Raw genomic sequence first — 17948 nt, 5'->3', positions numbered from 1 at the left:
TCCCTGTTTCAAGAAATGTCTTCAACCTAGCATTCTCATCAGCAATAGCAGTGGTATCCTCAGCAGAGGGGTTAGTTACCACATCAACAGTTGAAGATATTGAAACAGTAGTAGCAGTGGAACATTCAGCAACAGAAGCAGCATTATCACGCTCAATGCATTTAAGACAAGGTTGTTCAAATCCTTCCTGAGCGGGACTGATCTGTTCAGCGCGAAGTGACTCGTTTTCCTTTTGAAGATCTTCATGAGCCACCCTCAATTTCTCAAGTTCTTGCTTCCTTTGAAGATAATCATAGGAAAGCTTTTCATGAGTTGTTGAGAGAGTATCATGACGATCTTCAAGTTCCTGATACTTAACGTGAAGGTTTTTTATGTCTTCAATTAAGGATTCAGATCGAGTCATTTCAGCACCCAACAGATCATCGCTTCTGTCTAACAGTTTTTGAATATGTTCCATAGCTTTCTGTTGTTCAGTTGCAATTTTAGCAAGTGTTTTGTAGCTAGGTTTTGAATCACATTCAGAGTCATCGTCACTGGATGTTTCATAGCGAGTGGTCCGTGTGTTTACCTTGGCACCGCGTGCCATGAAGCAATAGGTAGGAGTGGAGTCGTTCTTGTCATTTGCGTCGGTGTCGGTGATGCAGTCATTGTCTTCAGTATTGAAGATGGACTTGGCGACGTATGCTGTAGCCAGACTCGCAATGCCAGAATCAGACTCCTCCTCAGACTCCACCTCTGCCTCCTCATATGCGGACTCCTCCTCTGAATCCATCTCCTTTCCAACAAATGCACGTGCCTTGCCAGATGAGCTCTTCTTGTGTGATGAAGACCTTGATGAAGTTTTGGAAGAAGACTTTGAGTATTTCTTCTTCTTCTTGTCGTCAGAATCATATTCCTTGCTCTTCTTCTTCCTTCTGTTCTCATTGTCCCACTGTGGACACTCAGAGATGAAGTGTCCAGTTTTCTTGCACTTGTGACATGTTTTCTTCTTGTAGTCATGAGCAGAAGCTTCATCATTCCTTGAGCTTGATCGTGAAGATTTCCTGAAGCCTTTCTTCTTAGTGAATTTTTGGAACTTCTTCACTAGCATTGCAAGTTCTCTTCCAAAGTCTTCAGGATCATCAGAACTGCAGTCAGATTCTTCTTCAGATGAGGAGACAGCTTTTGCCTTCAAGGCACGAGTTCGCCCATAGTTTGGACCGTAGATATCTCTTCTCTCAGAAAGTTGAAACCCATGTGTGTTGAGCCTCTCAAGTATGTCAGACGGATCGAGTGTGTTGAAATCAGGACGTTCTTGAATCATCAGGGCCAGGATGTCAAACGAACTATCAAGTGATCTCAGCAGCGTCTTGACGATTTCATGTTTGGTGATCTCAGTGACGCCGAGGGCTTGAAGCTCATTTGTGATGTCAGTGAGCCGGTCAAATGTGTGCTGGACATTCTCATTGTCATTTCGCTTGAAGCGGTTGAAGAGGTTGCGAAGAACACTGATTCTTCAATGAGTGCTTGCCAAAAGACTTCAAGGGGCCTCGTAAGGCGCCTAATTACACGGCCGATTTGCAGCCTGGGGCCTGGATTGAGAGTTGTGAGATGGCGATGGAGCTATTGGAGGTCAGCGATGCAGCAATGGCTAAGTATTTCACAATGATGTTGGATGGAACGACTCGCACTTGGTTGAAAGTATTACCCCCCAATTCCATGGGCTCATGGGCGGAATTAAAAGCCTGGTTCATTCAGAACTTCAAGGACACATGCAAACAACCTATGTCAATCATAGACCTGACTAATTGTAAGCAAGAGAAAGGTGAGTCCACAACCCATTGGGCGCACCGGGTCAAGGAGATAATACATTCATCTGATAAGATGGATGCCGTCTCGGCAGTCTTATTGTTGGAGAAAAATTGCCGTTTTGAACCTCTGAAGCAGAAGCTGGGGCGGCTCAAGCGTGACTGCAATGACATGGGCCAGTTGACGGCGGCTCTAGCCAAGTATGCTGATTCTGATAGTACCAAGGACCCCGTGTCTGATGAAGAAAAAACAGGGAAGGGAAAGAAGAACAGCAACGGCAAGGGTCACCAGCATAACCCGGCAAATCAAGGAGGTAATAAACGTAAGACTGACGAATTTGTGGCTAACACCAATGCACAGGGTAACAATCAATGGCGCAAGGGTAGGCAACCCCCTCGGTCGGGCGGGTCAGGTCCCACCCTCGAGAAACTATTGAATGAACCTTGTCCAAGACACGACACCTGGGAGAAGCCAGCCACCCATCTGTGGAAGGACTGTACAATCATGAAGGCGTTTAAAAATTCAAATGCATTTGATGGAAGTCACGGGCCTGGCGGCGGTTCAGGTGAAGGCGGTTTTCACGGTCAGGGCCATACGGGTAACCAGGGAGGTTATAATCAATAACCCGGCCAAGGTAATCAGCAACAACAGTCCGGATATCAGAGCAACCCAAAAAAGTTGAATAGTGGGCAATACCATGTATTTACCACTAGTTTATGCAAGAGGGACCAGAAGCTTCATAAGAGGGTTGTCAATGCCGTTGAGCCGGCGATTCCACGTTATTTAAGATGGTCAGAACAGCCTATTGTGTGGAGCAGAGAAGATCATCCTCCCCGGGTTGATAATCCGGGTCACTTAGCCTTGGTAGTGGCGCCTCAGGTTGGTGGATATAAATTCACTAAAGTGCTCATGGATGGAGGTAGTAGCATCAACATCCTCTACTATGAGACGTTCCGTCGGATGTGGTTGACTGATAAGAGTCTTAAGCAATCCAACACTGTTTTTCACGGTGTTGTACCTGGCAAGTCGGCATTGAAAGTGCGTTGTATCGACTAGAGGGGGGGTGAATAGGCGATTTTTATGAAAGTCTTCAAAACGTGAGAGTTATGAAGACAAACAGTGAAGATTATGCCTATTACTATGCAGCGGAAGTTAGATTACACTAGGCCAGCCATGGTCATGTATTCAATAGAGTGAAAGCGCAATCACAACCAGCTTCAGTGTAATAAGGATCAGGTAGGAAGAAGTTATGAAGCCAAACAGATCATACATTCATGTTGTGAAGACAAAAGATAACGCAAGCATGCAATGGCTTCACAATGAATAACTGTAAGTAAAAGGAAGTGAAGATGAAACCAGTGACACGTTGAAGACAATGATTTGTTGGACCAGTTCCAGTTGCTGTGACAACTGTACGTCTGGTTGGAGCGGCTAGGTATTTAAACCAAAGGACACACAGTCCCGGACACCCAGTCAAGGACACTTAGTCCAAGACACCCAGTCCTCACCGTTTTCTCCTTGAGCTAAAGTCACACAGACCTCGCCCAATCACTCTGGTAAGTCTTCAAGGTAGACTCCCAAACCTTCACAGACTTCGTTCACCGGCAATCCACAATTTCTCTTGGATGCTCAGAACGTGACGCCTAACCGTCTGGAGGATGCACAGTCCTCAAGTGTAATAAGTCTTCAGATCACACAGACACGAAGACTTAAGTGATGCCCAATTTACTCTGGCTCTGGGTGGTTAGGGCTTTTCTCCTCACTGGGAATTTTTCTTTCAAAGGCTTCGAGGTGGGTTGCTCTCAAACGACAAAAGTCGTGCACTGAAATCTGAGCAGCCAACCGTTTAAGGTTGTGGGGGGTGGACTATTTATAGCCACTTGGCAACCCGACCTGATCTGTCCGAAATGACCCTGGGTCACTAAGGAACTGACACGTGTACCAACGGTCGGATTTCGAACTCACACGGCAACTTTACTTGGGCTACAAGTAAAGCTGACTTGTCTGACTCTGGACAAGATTTTCTCTCATAGGCTTCGCTCGAAGACATAGGATTTGAATTAGGCATCACTTCAGTCATTCTGACTGGTTCTCTTCGACCCCACTTAACAGTACGGTGGTTCCTATGACACAACATGAATGAAATAAAACTACGAAGGATCTAGGTCTTCGAGTTTCAAAAACTTCATAGGGAGTCTTCTCATGTCATTGTCTTCAATATGAATATCTTCATAAACCACCATTGTCTTCAATGTCTTCGTACATTTTTAGGGGTCATCTCTGGTAGTAAAACCGAATCAATGAGGGACTTCTACCTGTGTTTTCCTGCAATTCTCACAAACACATTAGTCCCTCAACTAGGTTTGTCATCAATACTCCAAAACCAACTAGGGGTGGCACTAGATGCACTTACAGGCATACCCAGTTGGTAAGATTGAACTGGAAGTAGCCTTTGGTGATGAATATGATTGCAGAGCGGAGAAGTTAACTTTTGAGGTGGTTAAGATCAAAAGCCCATATCATGCTCTGTTTGGACGGCCGGCTTACGCCAATAAGTTCATGGCTCGGCCGTGTTATGTATATCTGCAGCTCAAGATGCCGGGTTATAAGGGCACCATTATAATACGTGGAAGCCGGAAAATAGCCCTGGAGTGTGAAGAAGGAGATGCTGCATATGCTGAGTCTGTTGTGCAACAAAGGAGTTAAAGTTTTGTAAAGATAATGTTGACCCGACAGACATGACGTCTTTAAAGAAGCCAATAATGGAGCATGAACCGGTGTTGAAATTCAAGTCAGCTGATGACACCAAGACGGTTGATTTTGTGCCCGGCGACTCATCCAAGCAGTTCATCATCAGTGCCAACTTGGATCCAAAATAGGATAGCGCGCTCATCAAGTTCATCCATGAGAACCGGGACATCTTTGCATGGAAACCTTCTGACATGTCGGGTGTCCCGAGAGAACTCGCTGAGCACACTCTCAATATTGATCTGAAGTTTAAGCCGGTCAGGCAGTTTCTCCGACGGTTTAACGAGGAAAGGCGCAAGGCCATTGGAGAAGAGGTGGCCTGGCTCTTGGCGGCCGGGTTCATTGTGGAAGTTTTTCACCCAGAGTGGTTGGCCAACCCGGTTCTTGTACTCAAGAAGAACGGCACCTGGCGTATGTGTGTGGATTACACCGATTTAAACAAAGCTTGTCCAGCTGACCCTTTTGCTCTCCCTCATATTGATCAGATCATTGATGCTACAGCGGTTTGCGAGCATTTGAGTTTTCTGGATGCTTATTCAGGTTAACATCAGATCAAGATGGCAGTCAAGGACCAGGAGAAGACAGCTTTCATCACTCTGTTTGGAGCCTTCTGCTATGTGTCTATGCCTTTTGGGCTTAAGAGCGCCCAGGCAACTTATCAACGGTGTATGCAGAATTGCCTTCACAATCAGATTGGGCGTAATGTTCATGTTTATGTGGATGATATAGTGGTGAAGTCCAGAAAAGAGGAAACCTTGGTAACAGATCTGAAGGAGACCTTTGATAACCTCCAGGTCTACAAGATGATGCTTAACCCGGCCAAGTGTGTTTTTGGAGTCCCAGCTAGCAAACTCTTGGGTTTTTTGGTGTCCAACCAAGGTATTGAAGCTAACCCGGAGAAAATTAAGGCAATCACATCCCTAGCCAAACCAACATGCATCAATGACGTTCAACGGCTGGCGGGTCATGTTGCTGCTCTGAGCCGGTTCATAAGCCGGTTAGGGGAGAAGGCGATGCCTTTGTATCAGATGATGAAAAATACGGATGACTTTGTTTGGAGTGAAGCGGCAAATTCTGCCTTTGAGGATCTGAAGAAGCAGCTTGCTGAGCCACCGGTTCTTGCTGCTCTGGTTGAGAAAGAGCCGCTATTGTTATATGTAGCCGCTAACTCACGAGCTGTTAGTGTGGCGATTGTGGTGGAACGCAAGGAGGCTGGCAAGGAACATCCGGTCCAACGGCCGGTTTACTATGTCAGTGAGGTGTTGATTGAATCTAAACAAAGATATCCACATTGCCAGAAGCTCGTGTATGGGGTGTTCATGGCAAGCTGGAAGCTCAAACATTACTTTCAGGGTCACCCAATCACTGTGGTTAGCTCTGCTCCTTTGGGAGACATCATTCAAATAGAGAAGCTACTGGACGAGTCGCCAAGTGGGCCATTGAACTTGGGTCTCATGGGTTGAAGTATGTACCACGTACTGCGATCAAATCTCAAGTGCTGGTTGACTTTATTAATGACTGGACAGAGATGCAGATGCCAGAGGAGAAACTAGACAACACATATTGGACGATTCACTTTGATGGGTCCAGACAGTTGGAGGGCTCGGGGGCTGGAGTTGTGTTAACTTCCCCTCGAGGTGACAAATTTTGTTATGTGTTGCGATTGATGTTTCCTTGTACTAACAACGCGGCAGAATATGAAGCCTTGCTCCATGGTCTTCAAATAGCAAAAGAGATGAGTCTGAGCCGGGTCCGGTGCCTTGGCGATTCAGATTTGGTGGCTCAACAGGTGTCGGGCAAGTGGGATTCCAAGGACCCTCTCATGGCGGCTTATCACCGAGAAGTCGATACTGTTGCAGGGCATTTTAAAGGTTATCAGGTGGAACACATTGACCGTAGGAAGAACGAAGCGGCCGATGCTTTAAGCCGGTTGGGATCTCAGCGTAAGCCGGTGCCACCTAACACCTTTTTGGATGTTTTGCATAACCCGTCTGTTAAGTTACCTACAGAGGAAGATTTAGCCGTTCCTGACCTGGAGGCACAGTTGGTGGCGGCTCTTCACGTCACCCCAGATTGGACAGTACCGTTCTTGGCTTACATGACCCGGGGCGAGTTGCCAGAGGATGAGACCATGGCCCGACAGATAACCCGGCGGTCCAAATCAATGACGATTTCTGACGGAGAGTTATACCATCGCAGCGTCACTAGAGCGTTTCAGCGGTGTGTTTCTCCTGAAGAAGGGCAAGAAATACTTCATGAGATCCATGAAGGGGATTGTGGTCATCATGTCAGGTCAAAGTCTCTTGTGGCCAAAGCCTTTCGTCATGGTTTTTACTGGTTGACGGCTCACGCTGATGCAGAGGATCTGGTTAGTAGGTGTGATGGATGTCAAAAATTTGCACGACGAGCGCATGTGCCGGCTCAAGAGTTGCGGATGATTCCAATCACTTGGCCGTTTGCGGTCTGGGGGCTTGACATGGTTGGACCTTTCAAAAGGTCTAAGGATAAAAAGACACATCTTTTAGTGGCAGTTGACAAATTCACAAAGTGGGTTGAGGCAGAGCCAGTGAGTAAGTGTGATGCAGCCACAACGGTTCAGTTCATGAAAAAGGTGATCTTTCGCTTTGGCTTTCCACACAGCATTATCACTGACAATGGCACTAATTTATCCCAAGGGGCTATGGAGGATTTTGTCAACATGAGCATATCCGGCTTGATGTTTCTTCTGTAGCTCACCCTCAATCTAATGGGCAAGCTGAGAGAGAAAATCAGGAAATCTTAAAAGGTCTCAAACCCCGGCTCATGGTTCCCTTACAACGGACGCTGGGTTGTTGGGTAGAGGAGTTACCCTCGGTACTGTGGAGTATCAACACCACTCCTAACAGGTCCACGGGTTATACACCCTTCTTCATGGTTTATGGAGCAGAAGCGGTGTTGCCTAGTGACATCCGTCATGACTCGCCTCATGTGGTGGCTTATGTTGAAGCTAATAACGAACAAGCCAGACAGGATGCACTTGACTTGTTAGATGAGGAGAGAGACTTGGCAGCGGCTCGATCAGCAATTTATCAACAGGACCTGCGCCGTTATCACAGCCGTCGGGTTAAGTCCAGGACTTTTCAAGAAGGTGACCTGGTGCTCCGGCTCATCCAGGATCTTTCAAATGCACACAAGCTATCCCCACCTTGGGAAGGACCCTTTGTGGTCAGCAAGAACTTAAACAACGGGTCATATTACCTCATTGACGTTCGAGAGCACAAAGACTCACGTAAGTCGGAGGAAGAGACCCACCGGTCGTGGAACATTGCTCAACTACGGCCATACTACACCTGAGCCACCGGCTCTCGCCATGTACATACTTTGACGTTGTATATACTATGATAAGTAATAAAGTAGGACCTCTATCCTTTTCCCTTTCAAGGATTATATATCTTTACTCTTTTTTACTATTAAAATGACTTTAAGGAACTGATCATATCTGAATCAAGTCTAACCTTTTTGGTCCGGCTTATGATCGTATTCGAATCTAGCTGTAAACCTCATGGTCATTTGGGGGCTTCCTGTTCAAACATAGGTCGTATTCAAACCAAAGAGAACATAGTTGTCGTAACCCTCTTGATCGACTCAAAGCCAAACTCACTAGGGGGCTACTTGATCGTATCTGAATCATAGCTTAACCCCTTTTGGGTCCAACTTGGATCGTATTCGAATCAGGGTCGTTAAAAACCTCTCAAGGTCATTTGGGGGCTTCCTATTCAAACATAGGTCATATTAGAACCAAAGAGAACATAGCTGTCGGTACCCTCTTGATCGGCGCAACGCCAAAGCCACTGGGGGCTATATGATCGTATTCGAATCTTAGCTTAACCCCTTTGGTCCGGTTTACTGATCGTATTCGAATCAGAAACCCCCAACTTTCAGTTACAAAGTTAATTTATATTGCAAACTGCATATTTTGCCTTCTTGGTCTTTTATTGTCTCAATTTTAAATGATCAGCACGGTCTTTTACCGGCTTGACTATTTGACAATAAGCCGCCCAGGCATGATGATCATCAGGCATGAAGAAGCATTGACTTCTCAAAAATGGATTGGATCATCAATCTCATCACCCGGGTCATATAAACCGGCGGTCCAGAGGTAAAAAATACAGGTATGACTGTTATTTATGAACAGTTGTTTCTGTGTTAATCAAAGGTTGTTTTAACCTTGTTTATTTTCGCATTTGTTTCTGTTTCTTCTACTATGATAAACCATTGGTTATATACCGGGTGTTCTGACCCGTTCGGTGCTATACCGCCAAGCCAGTTTTTTCCTTTTCTACAGGAACAGAGCCGAAATATTACAGAGATAACCATAAATGGGACGCATATATTGACATCAAGAAGCAAAGAGTCACACACGGCATCTTATGCACGATGGCATAGTCAAAGTATGCGGTTGTTTCAAGCTAAATATATTACAAGGCTCTAAAGAGCCCACGAAGATGGTTCTCACTCTTCCCTTGCCGATTCACCTCCTTCTGCTGATTGGAAGCTGGGTTTTTACCATTCAAAACCGTTCACGACAATGAATTCTACTTCTTCATCAATCAGGCCAGCCGGATCAACTTCCGGAGCAAATGTATGTTGACGAAACGGCGGGATTATATCTGTCACCTTGTACAAGGGAGTTTCCATCTTCTTATTCTCCAAATCAAAACCCGGCTGATATTTGTCAATAGGTTTCATCTCCAAGAATGGTAGCCTGAGGTCGAACTCCTCTCACACAAGCAACAAAGTCATCCCGCTCAAATGGAGACCCGTCTTCCTCTCACGGTAGGGTACCCCCTGGCTACATCCGCCGGGTCTAGATCTGGCACCCAGGCTTTGGAGCGGCTCAGGGTAGTCAAGGCTCCGGCTCTGGCACATGATCGTTTGACTTCTTGGAACCTGGCAGGTAAGATTGACAACTTTTTCAAGACATCACTGAGCCGGTTGGGTCCTTGATTGGCAGGAGAGATAGCGGCAAGTGCTCGTTGAGCGCCAATGTACAAATGCTCCACTAAGGTATAGACCGCCTTCAGTTTAGTCACGTTATCTTGGCTCAGATTCTTGCTTCGCGGGCCTGCACATATTTTGTAAACAAGGGGTCAGCTGGCGATTTATATTTCGGGTCAAAAGAAGGTATAAAAGATCAGTACAGATGATACGTCTCCAACGTATCTATAATTTTTTATTGTTCCATGCTATTATATTATCAACTTTGGATGTTTATGGGCTTTATTATACACTTTTATATTATTTTGTGGACTAACCTATTAACCTAGAGCCCAGTGCCAGTTTCTGTTTTTTCCTTGTTTTAGAGTATCGCAGAAAAGGAAAATCAAACGGAGTCCAATTGACCTGAAACTTCACGGAACTTATTTTTGGAAGGAAAGCAACCCGGGAGACTTGGAGTCCACGTAAGGGAAGCAACGAGGAGGCCACGAGGCAGGGGGGCGCGCCCACCCCCCTGGGCGCGCCCTCCACCCTCGTGGGCCCCTCGTGGCTCCCCTGACGTACTTCTTCTGCCTATATATCTCCATATACCCTAAAACGACTGGGGAGCACAATAGATCGGGAGTTCCGCCGCCAGAAGCCTCCGTAGCCACCGAAAACCAATCTAGACCCGTTCCGGCACCCTGCCGGAGGGGGGAATCCCTCTCCGGTGGCCATCTTCATCATCCCGGTGCTCTCCATGACGAGGAGGGAGTAGTTCTCCCTCGGGGCTGAGGGTATGTACCAGTAGCTATGTGTTTGATCTCTCTCTCTCTCTCTCTCTCTCTCTCTCGTGTTCTTGAGGTGTTACGATCTTGATGTATCGCGAGCTTTGCTATTATAGTTGGATCCTATGTTGTTTCTTCCCCCCTCTACTCTCTTGTAATGGATTGAGTTTCCCCTTTGAAGTTATCTTATCGGATTGAGTCTTTGATTTGAGAACACTTGATGTATGTCTTGCCGTGCGTATCTGTGGTGACAATGGGATATCACGTGATTCACTTGATGTATGTTTTGGTGATCAACTTGCGGGTTCCGCCCATGAACCTATGCATAGGGGTTGGCACACGTTTTCGTCGTGATTCTCCGGTAGAAACTTTGGGGCACTCTTTGAGGTTCTATGTGTTGGTTGAATAGATGAATCTGAGATTGTGTGATGCATATCGTATAATCATACCCACGGATACTTGAGGTGACGTTGGAGTATCTAGGTGACATTAGGGTTTTGGTTGATTTGTGTCTTAAGGTGTTATTCTAGTACGAACTCTAGGGCTGTTTGTGACACTTATAGGAATAGCCCAACGGATTGATTGGAAAGAATAACTTTGAGGTGGTTTCGTACCCTACCATAATCTCTTCGTTCGTTCTCCACTATTAGTGACTTTGGAGTGACTCTTTGTTGCATGTTGAGGGATAGTTATGTGATCCAATTATGTTATTATTGTTGAGAGAACTTGCACTAACGAAAGTATGAACCCTAGGCCTTGTTTCAATACCGTTTACGCTCACTTTTATCATTAGTTACCTTGCTGTTTTTTATATTTTCAGATTACAAATACCCATATCAATCATCCATATACCACTTGTATCACCATCTCTTCGCCGAACTAGTGCACCTATACAATCTACCATTGTATTGGGTGTGTTGGGGACACAAGAGACTCTTTGTTATTTGGTTGCAGGGTTGCTTGAGAGAGACCATCTTCATCCTACGCCTCCTACGGATTGATAAACCTTAGGTCATCCACTTGAGGGAAATTTGCTACTGTCCTACAAACCTCTGCACTTGGAGGCCCAACAACGTCTACAAGAAGAAGGTTGTGTAGTAGTCATCAAGCTCTTTTCTGGCGCCGTTGCCGGGGAGGTGAGTACTTGAAGGTATATCTTTAGATTTTGCAATCGAGTCTTTTAGTTTCTTGTTTTAGCACTAGTTCAGTCTAAAAAAGAAAATAAAAAAATGGAATTGAGTCTACCTCATACGCTTCATCTTTTTAATATCTTTCGTGAGTATGATGGGAAGGAAAATTGTGCCAAAGTGTTAGAAGAAGAATGCATTAGAATGTTTGGCACTAAATATTTGAATGATGAGCATGATTGCAATGTTGTTAGTATGAATTCATTGAATATCCATGATGCTAATGATATGCAAAGCCACAAGCTTGGGGAAGCTATGTTTGATGAAGATGATATATTTTGTCCCCCAAGTTTTGATGAGAAAATTTATTATGATGAAAGCATGCCTCCTATCTATGATGATTATTGTGATGACACGTGTGCTTTAAAGAATAATGATAACAATGAAACTTGTCATCTTGATCTCAATTTTCAATCCCATGATAGTTATTTCGTTGAGTCTGCTCCCACTACTATTGATGAGAAGAATCTTGCTTATGTGGAGAGTAATAAAAATTCTATGCTTGTAGATCATGAAAAGAATGCTCTAGGTGCTGGTTATATTGTTGAATTCATTCATGGTGCTACTGAAAATTATTATGAGGGAGGAATATATGCTTGTAGGAATTGGAATAATATCAAGTTTCCTCTCTATGTGCTTAAAGTTTTGAAGTTATGCTTGTTTTGTCTTCCTATGCTAGTTGATTATTGTTCCCACAAGTTGTTTGCTCAAAAAATACCCATGCATAGGAAGAGGGTTAATACTTAAATGTGCTAGTAATATTCTTCATGATGCTCTCTTTATGTTACAATTCTTATCCTTTATGTGAGCATCATTGAAATCATCATGCCTAGCTAGGGGCGTTAAACGATAGCGCTTGCTGGGAGGCAACCCAACTTTATTTTTGTTCCTGTTTAGTAATAAATATTTCATCTAGCCTCTGTTCAGATGTGGTTTTATGCTTTTAATTAGTGTTTGTGCCAAGTAGAACCTTTGGGAAGACTTGGGGAAAGTCTTTGCGATCATGCTGTAAAAAACAGAAACTTTAGCGCTCACGAGAATTGCTGCCATTTTTATTTGGAGAGTGATATTTAGTTAATTCTTTTTGAAGATGACTAATAGATAAATTACTCAGGTCCAGCAATTTATTTCAGAATTTTATGAGTTCCATAAGTATACGTTTGATCCAGATTACTACAGACTGTTCTGTTTTTGACAGATTCTGTTTTTGATGTGTTGTTTACTTATTTTGATGAATCTATGGCTAGTAAAATAGTTTATAAACCATAGAGAAGTTGGAATACAGTAAGGTTAACACCAATATAAATAAATAATGAGTTCATTACAGTACCTTGAAGTGGTGATTTATTTTCTTATACTAACGGAGCTTACGAGTTTTCTGTTAAGTTTTGTGTTGTGAAGTTTTCAAGTTTTGGGTAAAGATTCGATGGACTATGGAATAAGGAGTGGAAAGAGCCTAATATTGGGGATGCCCAAGGCACCCCAAGGTAATATTCAAGGACAACCAAGAGCCTAAGCTTGGGGATGCCCCGGAAGGCATCCCCTCTTTCGTCTTCGTTCATCGGTAACTTTACTTGGAGCTATATTTTTATTCACCACATGATATGTGTTTTGCTTGGAGCGTCAATTTATTTTTTTAGGATTTGCTTGCTGTTATTTAGAACAATGTTTTGCATCTTTTATTTCAATAAAAGTGGCATTGATAGCCTTTACTATGCCTATTTTACAAGTCTTCATGTTGCTGTTTGAAAACAGAAAGTTTACCGTTGTTGCAATAATTACCTAGAAAAGTCAGAATGTGATAAAATGTTAAAACCTTTTGAATATTAAGCTCTGATAAATTTACTGCAGTGGGAATTTTCTTTCATAATTTTTGGAGTTAGGGAAGTATGGATCTTGCTGCACTCTTTACAGACTCTCCTGTTTAGGCAGATTGCTGTTATGTTTGCATTGTTTGCATATGTTTACTTCTTTAATGATTCTATTTGAGGATAGGAATATTAAATATGCAGAGTCATTTAGTATGCAATGTTGAATAATAATTTTAGTTATTTTCTACAGTAGAGTATGATAAGGTTTTGGCAATGGTTTATACTAACTTATCTCACGAGTCCTTGTTGAGTTTTGTGTGGATGAAGCTTTTGAGATTTAGGGAGACCGTGATATGAGAGAAATTAAGGAGACACAAAAACTCAATATTGGGGATGCCCAAGGCATCCCAATATGATATTTCAATAAGTCTCAAGCTTCTAAGCTTGGGGATGCCCCGGCTGGCATCCCACCTTTCTTCTTCAACAACTATCGGTTAGTTTCGGTTGATCCTAAGTTTTTGCTTCTTCATGATGTTTGCTATTATTAGAATGTCATTTTATTTTGCTTTTCTTGCTGTTCGAATAAAATACCAAGATCTTAAATTCTTAAATGTTAGAGAGTCTTCATATAGTTGCATAATTATTCAACTACTCATTGATCTTCACTTATATCTTTCGGAGTAGTTTGTTATTTGCTCTAGTGCTTCACTTATATCTTTTTAGAGCACGGTGGTGGTTTTATTTTATAGAAATAGATGAACTCCCATGCTTCACTTATATTATTTTGAGAGTCCTAAACAGCATGGTAATTTGCTTTGGTTATGAATTTAGTCCTAATATGATGGGCGTCCAAGAGGGATATAATAAAAACTTTCATATAGAGTGCATTGAATACTATGCAAAGTTTGATACTTGATGGTAGTTTTGAGATATGAAGATGGTGATATTAGAGTCATGCTAGTTGAGTAGTTGTGAATTTGAGAAATACTTGTGTTGAAGTTTGTGATTCCTGTAGCATGCACGTATGGTGAACCGTTATGTGATGAAGTCGGAGCATGATTTATTTATTGATTGTCTTCCTTATGAGTGGTGGTCGGGGACGAGCGATGGTCTTTTCCTACCAATCTATCCCCCTAGGATCATGCGCGTAATACTTTGTTTCGATAACTAATAGATTTTTGCAATAAGTATGTGAGTTCTTTATGACTAATGTTGAGTCCATGGATTATACGCACTCTCACCCTTCCACCATTGCTAGCCTCTCCAGTACCGCGCAACTTTCGCCGGTACCTTAAACCCACCATATACCTTCCTCAAAACAACCACCATACCTACCTATTATGGCATTTCCATAGCCATTCCGAGATATATTGCCATGCAACTTTCCACCGTTCTGTTTATTATGACACGCTCCATCATTGTCATATTGCTATGCATGATCATGTAGTTGACATTGTATTTGTGACAAAGCCACTGTTCATAATTCTTTCATACATGTCACTCATGAGTCATTGCACATCCCGGTACACCGCCGGAGGCATTCATACAGAGTCATATCTTGTTCTAAGTATCGAGTTATAATTCTTGAGTTGTAAGTAAATAAAAGTGTGATGATCATCATTATTAGAGCATTGTCCCAGTGAGGAAAGGATGATGGAGACTATGATTCCCCCACGAGTCGGGATGAGACTCCGGACGAAAATAAAAAAAATAAAAGAGGCCAAAGAAGCCCAAAAAAAGAAAAGAGGCCATAAAAAAGAGAAAGGCCCAAATAAAAAAATAAAAAAAGAGAGAAAAAGAGAGAAGGGGCAATGCTACTATCCTTTTACCACACTTGTGCTTCAAAGTAGCACCATGATCTTCATGATAGAGAGTCTCCTATGTTGTCACTTTCATATACTAGTGGGAATCTTTCATTATAGAACTTGGCTTGTATATTCCGATGATGGGCTTCCTCAAAATGCCCTAGGTCTTCATGAGCAAGCAAGTTGGATGCACACCCACTTAGTTTCTTTTTGAGCTTTCATACACTTATATCTCTAGTGCATCCGTTGCATGGCAATCCCTACTCACTCACATTGATATCTATTGATGGGCATCTCCATAGCCCATTGATACGCCTAGTTGATGTGAGACTATCTTCTCCCTTTTTGTCTTCTCCACAAACACCCTTCTATTTCACCTATAGTGCTATATCCATGGCTCACGCTCATGTATTGCGTGAATATTGAAAAAGTTTGAGAACATCAAAAGTATGAAACAATTGCTTGGCTTATCATCGGCGTTGTGCATGATTTAAATATTTTGTGTGGTGAAGATGGAGCATAGCCAGACTATATGATTTTGTAGGGATAGCTTTTTTGGCCATGTTATTTTGAGAAGACATGATTGCTTTGTTAGTATGCTTGAAGTATTATAATTTTTATGTCAATATTAAAATTTTGTCTTGAATCTTATGGATCTGAATATTCTTGCCAAATAAAGAGTACTACATGGATAAATATGTTAGGTAGCATTCCACATCAAAAATTCTGTTTTTATCATTTACCTACTCGAGGACGAGCAGGAATTAAGCTTGGGGATGCTGATACGTCTCCAATGTATCTATAATTTCTGATTGTTCCATGCTATTATATTATCAACTTTGGATGTTTATGGGATTTATTATACACTTTTATATTATTTTTTGGACTAACCTATTAACCTAGAGCCCAGTGCCAGTTTTTGTTTTTTCCTTGTTTTAGAGTATCGCAAAAAAGGAAAATCAAACGGAGTCCAATTGACCTGAAACTTCACGGAACTTATTTTTGGAAGGAAAGCAACCCGGGAGACTTGGAGTCCATGTAAGGGAAGCAACGAGGAGGCCACGAGGCAGGGGGCGCCCACCCCCTGGGCGCGCCCTCCACCCTCATGGGCCCCTCGTGTCTCCCCTGACGTACTTCTTCCGCCTATATATCTCCATATACCCTAAAACGATCGGGGAGCACAATAGATCGGGAGTTCCGCCGCCAGAAGCCTCCGTAGCCACCGAAAACCAATCTAGACCCGTTCCGGCACCCTGCTGGAGGGGGGAATCCCTCTCCGGTGGCCATCTTCATCATCCAGGTGCTCTCCATGACGAGGAGGGAGTAGTTCTCCCTCAGGGCTGAGGGTATGTACCAGTAGCTATGTGTTTGATCTCTCTCTCTCTCTCTCTCGTGTTCTTGAGGTGTTACGATCTTGATGTATCGCGAGCTTTGCTATTATAGTTGGATCCTATGATGTTTCTTCCCCCCCTCTACTCTCTTGTAATGGATTGAGTTTCCCCTTTGAAGTTATCTTATCGGATTGAGTCTTTAAAGATTTGAGAACACTTGATGTATGTCTTGCCGTGCGTATCTGTGGTGACAATGGGATATCACGTGATTCACTTGATGTATGTTTTGGTGATCAACTTGCGGGTTCCGCCCATGAACCTATGCATAGGGGTTGGCACACGTTTTCGTCGTGATTCTCCGGTAGAAACTTTGGGGCACTCTTTGAGGTTCTATGTGTTGGTTGAATAGATGAATCTGAGATTGTGTGATGCATAACGTATAATCATACCCACGGATACTTGAGGTGACATTGGAGTATCTAGGTGACATTAGGGTTTTGGTTGATTTGTGTCTTAAGGTGTTATTCTAGTACGAACTCTAGGGCTGTTTGTGACACTTATAGGAATAGCCCAACAGATTGATTGGAAAGAATAACTTTGAGGTGGTTTCGTATCCTACCATAATCTCTTCGTTCGTTCTCAGCTATTAGTGATTTTGGAGTGACTCTTTGTTACATGTTGAGGGATAGTTATGTGATCCAATTATGTTATTATTGTTGAGAGAACTTGCACTAGCGAAAGTATGAACCCTAGGCCTTGTTTCAACGCATTGCAATACCGTTTATGCTCACTTTTATCATTAGTTACCTTGCTGTTTTTATATTTTCAGATTACAAATACCCATATCTATCATCCATATACCACTTGTATCACCATCTCTTCGCCGAACTAGTGCACCTATACAATCTACCATTGTATTGGGTGTGTTGGGGACACAAGAGACTCTTTGTTATTTGGTTGCAGGGTTGCTTGAGAGAGACCATCTTCATCCTACGCCTCCTACGGATTGATAAACCTTAGGTCATCCACTTGAAGGAAATTTGCTACTATCCTACAAACCTCTGCACTTGACGGCCCAACAACGTCTACAAGAAGAAGGTTGTGTGGTAGACATCAACAGACGGCTTACCAAAGATGGCAGAAACCATTTGAGACACCCGGTTCTTTAAACCGGTCAGCTCCGTGGTAACCTCCTCAAGAGCTGCTTCAGCTTTTTCGACGCGTTGTGTCAGCAGCGTCTTTTCTTCAACCCAGGATTTCTTTTTGGCAGTCAAGCTGGTTTTCAGTTTTTCTGTCTCCGCAAGACTTAATTGAAGTTTAGAATCAGCAGACTTGATTTTTGCTTCTTGACCCGCCAGTCGGGTCTTGGCGTCAATTAATTGAGAACCCAATTCAGATAAGGCGTTCTACAAAACATACACAGGTGTGTCAAGGTTTAAACTAAAAATTCAAGATTCAAGTCTCAAGTACTTTGCACTGCAAAACCACTTGACACTTGGGGGCTAATGTATGCCAAAACAATTTCTTATGACAA

The sequence above is a fragment of the Triticum urartu genome, chromosome 6A, assembly GCF_056163025.1.
Source record: "Triticum urartu cultivar PI428250 chromosome 6A, HENAU_Tu73, whole genome shotgun sequence".
Lineage (NCBI taxonomy): Eukaryota > Viridiplantae > Streptophyta > Magnoliopsida > Poales > Poaceae > Triticum > Triticum urartu.
The sequence above is the reverse complement of the archived record's forward strand: the minus strand, read 5'-3'. Positions refer to the sequence as shown.